Source organism: Rhinolophus sinicus, chromosome 14 (assembly GCF_057876585.1).
Source record: "Rhinolophus sinicus isolate RSI-liver-muscle chromosome 14, RSI-T2T, whole genome shotgun sequence".
Lineage (NCBI taxonomy): Eukaryota > Metazoa > Chordata > Mammalia > Chiroptera > Rhinolophidae > Rhinolophus > Rhinolophus sinicus.
The window spans coordinates 143,221,793-143,229,435 of NC_142514.1; the positions used below are offsets into that span (position 1 = coordinate 143,221,793).

At 36.1% G+C, this 7,643-nt stretch overlaps 1 pseudogene; it reads left to right on the forward strand.

Moving 5' to 3' along the window:
• Nucleotides 1–6,409: 6,409 nt before the first annotated feature.
• Nucleotides 6,410–7,350, forward strand: LOC109460426 (olfactory receptor 52E8-like; annotated as a pseudogene).
• The last annotated feature ends 293 nt before the right edge of the window (nt 7,351–7,643 follow it).

The following is a 7,643-nucleotide window of genomic DNA, read 5'->3' on the forward strand; positions in this document are numbered from 1 at the left end:
GGTTCCTCAAATAATTACGAATAGAATTGCCATATGACCCAGCAATCCCTCTCCTGGGTATCTACCCAAAAAATCTGAAAACATTTAGAGATAAAGACATGTGTGCTCCAATGTTCATTGCAGCTTTGTTTACAGTGGCCAAGACATGGAAACAACCAAAATGTCCTTCGATAGATGAATGGATAAAGAAGTTGTGGTATATATACACAATGGAATACTATTCGGCAGTAAGAAAAGATGATATAGGAACATTTGTGACAACATGGATGGATCTTGAGAGTGTAATGCTGAGCGAAATAAGTCAGACAGAAAAAGCAGAGAACCATGTGATTTCACTGATATGTGGTATATAAACCAAAAACAACAAAAGAACAAGACAAACAAATGAGAAACAGAAACTCATAGACACAGACAATAGTTTAGTCGTTGCCAGAGGATAAGGGGGGCGGGGGGTGGGGGTGGGAGATGAGGGTAAGGGGGATCGAATATATGGTGATGGAAGGAGAACTGACTCTGGGTGATGAACACACAATGGGATTTATAGATGATGTAATACAGAATTGTACACCTGAAATCTATGTAATTTTACTAACAATTGTCACCCCAATAAATTTAATAAAAAAAAGAAATTATTTCACACTGCACCTTCCTGAAGCAGGAAAAACAGTTGGAGCTAATAAGAGACTTGCCAAAGAACTTAAAAGAAAAAATTGGAAAATGAATTGACCATACAGTAAAGACCTGATAAATCCCTAATCTGCCACTTCTGTCTCACCTTGAGGCAATAATATTAAAATATAGAATGTGGCTCATCTGGTGAATTCAAGAAGTCATTTCTCTCTCTCTCTCTCTCTCTCTCTCTCTCTCTCTCTCTCTCTCTCTCTCTCTCTCTCTCTCTCACACACACACACACACACACACACACACACATAGTGGGGTTTTGTTATGTTGCAGACTGTACATATTTTTAATAAGAAAACTACAGATAAATATCCCTATGAATATAGATTTAAAATTCTCAACAAAATACTAGTAAAGAAAATGCAACAGCATATTAAAAAGAATTATACACCATGACCAAGTGTGATTAGTCCCAGGAACGCAAGGTTGATTAAATATAAGGGAATCAACCAATGCATTATACAACATTAATAAACTGAAGGGAAAAAAACGTGATACTTTCAATTGATACAAAAAGAACATTTGACAAAATTTAGCACTCTTTAATGATAAAAATACTCAACAAACTTGGAATATAAGAAAACTATATTCTCTTCCTCAACATGATAAGGGCATTTATGGGGGAAAATACAATTCATATCATACCCAATGGTTAATGTCTGAAAACTTTCTCCCTAAGATCACTGAAAAGACAAGGATGTCTGCTTTCACCACTGCTATTTAACATTGTATTGGAAGTTTTAGCCAGAGCAATCAGGCAAGAAAAAGTCATTCAAATCAGAAAGGAAGATATAAGTTATTTCTATCTGTAGGTCACACAATCTTATATAGAGAAAATGGTAAAGAATCCACAAAAAATCTATTAGATCTAATAAATTTAGCGAAGTCACACAATACAAGATCAAAATACAGAAATCAGTTGTATTCTCAACAATAATCAATCTGAAAAGGAAATTGAGAAAACTATCTCATTTACAATAGCATCAAAAATAATAAAATATTTAGGAATACATTTAACCAAGTAAGTGCAAGGTGTATACACTACAGGCTGCAAAACACTGCTGAAGGGAAATTTTAAAAGCCTAAGAAATGGAAAGTCATTCTGTATTCATGAATTAGAAGACTTAATGAAGTTAAGATAGCAATTCTCTCTAGTGATCTATACACTCAATGCAATCCCTATCAAAATCCCAATGTCCTTTTATATAGAAAAGTGAAAGCTGATTCTAAAATTCATATGAAATAAAAAGGGTCCTGAATTAGCAAAACAATCTTGAAAATGGAAAACAAAGTTGGAGGACTAGAACTTCCTTATTTCAAAATGTATTACAAAGATACAGTGTTCAAAACAGTGTGGTGGCATAAAAATAAACGTACAGATGAATTAAATAAGATTGTGAGTTGAGAGATAATCACATATGCTTATAGTCAATTGATTTTTTACAAGGGTGCCATGAAAGAATAGCATCCTCAAAATGGTACAGGGTGTGAAGACAGAGTCTCAGAGAGCAGTTTCCAGGCTCTCGGCCTCACTGAGGGGTGTTGGGGAGGTGCTGGCTCAGGTAGCGAATGACCATCAACTGTGATTGGTTGGCCATCAGCTGTAACTGGTTAGCCAATTGGCCATCAGCTGTAACTGTGGGACTGCATTGATTGGTTTATTGGTTGGTTGGCAGGCAGAGAAGTGAATGGCGGACTGCAGATAGTGTGGCTACTATTGTGTGTGCCTCGCCCGGCAGACAGAGAGAACATGGTGGTATGACTCCCCTATCTATGGCTCCGTGGGTATTCCTTTTTGGCCTTGCCATGTTCTGCGTTCTTATGTGGGGAGCAGGACCAGAGGCCTCACATGACACCCTGCACGACACTGGGACAACTGGATTTCCACATAAAATAAGTAAAGTTGGATCCTTAATTCACACCATATACAAAAAAAAAACTCAAAATGTATTCAATACCTAAATATAGTAACCAAAAATAAATAAAACTCTTAGAATAAAATATAAGGGTAAATCTTGTCATCTGGCCAAACAATTCTCCAGATAATCCACCAAAAGAAAATGGTTTATTCGGGAAAAGGAAAAGAAACAGAACCACCAAGGAGTACAAACAAGCTCATGCCTGGAGGGCAGTCCCCCGTGGCCAAAAAAGGGCCTACACAACATGGCTTCCCCTTTTATTTCCATCCCTCCTCCCTGGAGGTTACCATACAGTTCAACAGGAAGTCAAGGCTAGGGCGTTAACAATGGGCCCAGCTCCACCCATAGTCCTCTCAGCTCTATGGTTAAGTATCTTAAGATGTCAGTTTACTTTCAACAATCTTCATGACCTCAAATTTGGCAATGATTTCTTAAATTGGTCAATAAAAGCAAAACAATAAAAGTAAAACACGTAAATTGAACTTCATCAGAATTAAAAACTTTTGTGAATCAAATGACACTATCAAGAGAGTGTTAAGACATATTATGGAAGGTAATTTGAAAATCATACATCTGATAAGGGTCTAGTTTCCAGAATAGATAAAGAAAACTTACAACTTGACAATGTATAGACAAGTAACTCAACCAAAAAATGGGCACAGAACTTGAACAGACATTACTTAAAAGATGTACAAAAGGAGAAGAATCATATGATTTCACTCCTTTGTGGGATATAAAACAGAAAGCAACAATGAATGAGCCAACAATCTCATTGACAAATAGCAGTATGGTGGTTTCTAAAAAGGAAGGAGGCTGGGGAGAGGTTGAAAAGGGTAAAGGAGGAGAAAAAACTTTGAGTGATGAGCACACAGTGCAATATATAGATGATATATCATAATATTGTACACTTGCAACTTATATAACTAATGTCATCTCAATGCATTTAATTTAAAAAGATGTACAAAAGGTGAAGGTGTCCATGAAAAAAAATGCTTAACATCGTTAGTTATTAGGGAAATGTAAATCAAAAAGTTAGTTAGACACCACTTGGCACCCAGTAGGCTCCAATTGACAATAATGGAAAATAACAAGTATTAGAGAGGATGTGGAGAAATGGGAGTCCTCATATATTGGTGGTGGAAATGTAAATTGAGGCAGCCGCTGTGGAAAACTTCCTCAAAAAGTTAAGTGTAGTATTATCATATGACCCCCAAAATTCCACTTCTTGGTGTATATACCTAAAAGAATTAGAAACAAGTGTTCAAACAAATCTTGTATAAGAAGGTTCACGGCAGAACGATTGACAATAGCCAAAGTATATAATAACCCAAGTATCCACCAACTGACATATAAACAAAAATGGTATATCTATACAATACAATATTGTTTAGCCATAAAAAGAAGTACTTATATGTACTACAATAAGGATACAACTTAAAAACATTATTCTAAGTGAAAGAAGCTAGGCACAAAAGGACATATACATATGATTCCAATTATATGATATATCTAGAATAAATTTATATAAAAAATTCATAGAGGCAGAAATCAGATTAGTGGTTCCCAGAGGCTGGGAAGAATAAGGAGTGATTGCTTAGTGGGTACAGGGTTTCCTTTTGGAGTGATAAAGATGGAACTAGATACTGGTGATAGTTGAACAATATTGTGAATGTACTAAGGGCCACTGAATTTTAAACTTTATGTTGTCTCAATGTCTTTGGAATTATCATGCTATGTGAATTCCCCATGTGCATGTATTAAAATTTTGATTTTCTCCTGTTTTAAAAAATAGTTAAAATGGTAAATTTTATGATCATGTATATCTTACAACAATAGGAATAAGTTGCTGGTTATATAAATGCCCAACAGTGCCCAAAGAATTAGTCCAAGCAATTCATAGACTAACAACGAGAAAGATAAGGAAGAAGGAAGGAGAGAAAAAGACAAAATGTGACCTGTCATAATATTATGTGAAATAAGAAGAACTGAAAATTGACCAAGTAGCAGTCAGCAAGGTTCACTGAGATTTCCCTACGGCTGCTTTGGTGGGATGACCAAAGGGGATTTCTATTCATTTAATTTCAATGTCTTAGATTCTCTGGCACCTGGAAACTTCATTTCAAATTCTCCCCAAATACATACACACAAAGATATTTTGTTAACGCCTCTCGGGGTATATTGAGGCTCTGTTCTAAACCATATATATATATATATATATATATATATATATATATATATATATATATATGTAAAATTTCAATAACTGAATTCACGGTTGCTACATAACACCCTAAGACTGAACACAAGGTAAGTACTTGTGATCAGTGAGTCTGCGCAATGTGCACTTAAGATTAGAATTTGGATTCACAGAAATTGAGTTAAGACCTAGAGTATTGGGGTAGGAAATAAAATGGCACAAATCAGTGGTCCGGGGGAGGTAGCAGGAGGACAATGATGGAAAGAAGTTGGAAAGAAAGTATCTACTGGGCATCTACAGTATTTCACACATATAGCCTCATTTATCCCACCCAATAACAACACAAGGTAGACTGTACTATGCTTATTTCTAGATAAAACTGAAACACAGAACATGATGTACAGTCATAGGGCCATTAAGAACAAAATCAGAACTCCATTCCAAGCCACAATGCAAGTAATATAAAATACTGTATATTATTAATTCTTTTTCCTACACATACTGCTTGATAGTGAGTGAGACACATAAAAAAAGAGCCACAGTTGGCAAATAGGATAGGATAATAAGCTTGAATTCCCTTTTACTTAGACTGACTGCACATATACACTGTTATATAGATAGATAGGTAGGTAGATATAGATAGATAGATGATAGATAGATAGATAGATAGATAGATAGATAGATAGATAGATAGATAGATAGATAGATAGATAGATAGATAGACAGACAGGTAGATAGACAGACAGACAGACAGACAGACAGACAGATAGATAGGTAGACAGACAGGTAGACAGACAGACAGACAGACAGATAGATAGAATATGGTGATCAGCTGTTGGTCTCTATCCATGCTTCATACTTCAGAGGGATTAATCTGAACTCAAAATTGATTACTGGGACACCTAAATTTATGGTTGATGCCATGGCCCAAGATGAGGCATGAGGTGAAAACCATAGCTACTGCAAGAGTGAAAAATATCTTTGGAACTAAATGAGTAGATGTGTATTAAAGAACTTGGCACTGCCCATACTGAGGTCTTGGCCTTTGCTCTTGGCTTCTAGGTAGTTTTGGCTGTTCTAGGTCCTTTTATTCTTCCCCATCCTTTATTTTTCTTTCTCCCTCCATTCACTACTTCCACTAACAAGTTTGCAAAGACTGGTTCAGATCAGTGTCACAAAGCCTACTTTCACATAGAATTGTGGAGAGAACTAAATGAGATAATATATACAAATAATGATAAGAATAATGTCCGAAAAACAGTAGGTACCCAATTAATGATAGCTATCATTATTGTGGTGGTTATTATTACTATCAATTTTATTATCTCGAGGAAGCATTTAATAGCATTTATTTCTCGAGGAAGAGCAAGTTAATGTATTCACTTGTTAGTTTCTATTGTACAGGTAAAGAATGATACTGAGATTATATACGGAGAGCTGAAAAGAGGAAAAGAATTAAAGGTCTTTAGAGAATCTTATTCTTAATATCAACCCTTTGTTTGGGGACAGTTTCATTTTTAATTTTTATAGATCCCAGTTAACGGTGTATGAATTCTCCAACGGGAACCAGCAACAACTTTTAAAAACCAGGCCACTATTAGCCTGCATAAGAATGTCTTCTCCCAATGTCACCAAGTCTCGCCCTTCTTCATTCCTGTTGCTGGGGATTCCAGGGCTGGAAGTTGCACAAATCTGGCTTGGCTTTCCCTTCTGTGTAGTGTATCTCATTGCTCTTGTTGGAAATGTCATCATTCTGTGTGTTGTCTGGACTGACCATAGCCTTCACCAGTCTATGTTCTATTTCCCAGCCATGCTGTCAGTGACTGACCTGAGTCTCTCTACTGCTACCATCCCCAAAATGCTGGGTATCTTCTGGTTCAGCCTTCAGGAGATGTGCTTTGGGTGCTGCATTACTCAAGTCTTTTTTATCCACGTTTTTTATAGTTATGGAGAGCATTGTACTCTTGTCATGGACTTTGATCGCTGCGTGGCTGTTTGTAACCCCCTCAGATAGAGCATGATTTTCACCAACAGAGTCACTGATGTCATTGCTGTGATAGTAGTTCTAAGAAGCTTATGTATGATTGTTCCTATAGTTTTTCTCCTCCTTACTGTGGACATAGAGTCATCCCTCATACCTACTGTGGGCACATGGGAGTGGCATGACTGGCTTGTGCCAGCATTAGCGCCAATGTCTACTATGGTCTTGGGAATATTTCTATTTTGTTTCTGGATGTGCTTCTTATCATTATCTCCTATGCTAGGATCTTATATACTGTCTTCCACCTCCCTTCGCAAGACCCCCGCTTGAAGGCTCTATATACCTGTAGCTCCCATATCTGTGTTATTTTAGCCTTCTTTGGTCCAGCTCTCTTCTCCTTTCTCACTCATCGCTTTGGTCATGGCATCCCCCAGTATATCCATATCCTTCTAGCTAATCTCTATGTAATCATCCTCCCTGCCCTCAACCCAGTCATTTATCGGATCAGGACCAAGCAGATCCAGGAGCGGGTACAGAGTCATTTTGTTAAAAAAAGATTGAATGAGATGTAATGCATTCCAGTAATGAAGATATAATCTGAGAAGGCTGAGATTTGTGATAAAGTTAATAAAGGAATTTAGTTCACCAAAATTAATTGTGAATATTTATATGTACATATATGTATATACATATATATGTATATATGTAAATATATACATATGTATGTGTATATATATATATATATATATATATATATATATATATACAGAGAGAGATAGAGTGCTAAAAATTGTATACACATTTTAAGAAAAGAAAAAACTGTACTAAAATTGTAATACTCAATATATACTGATAACAAAAGATG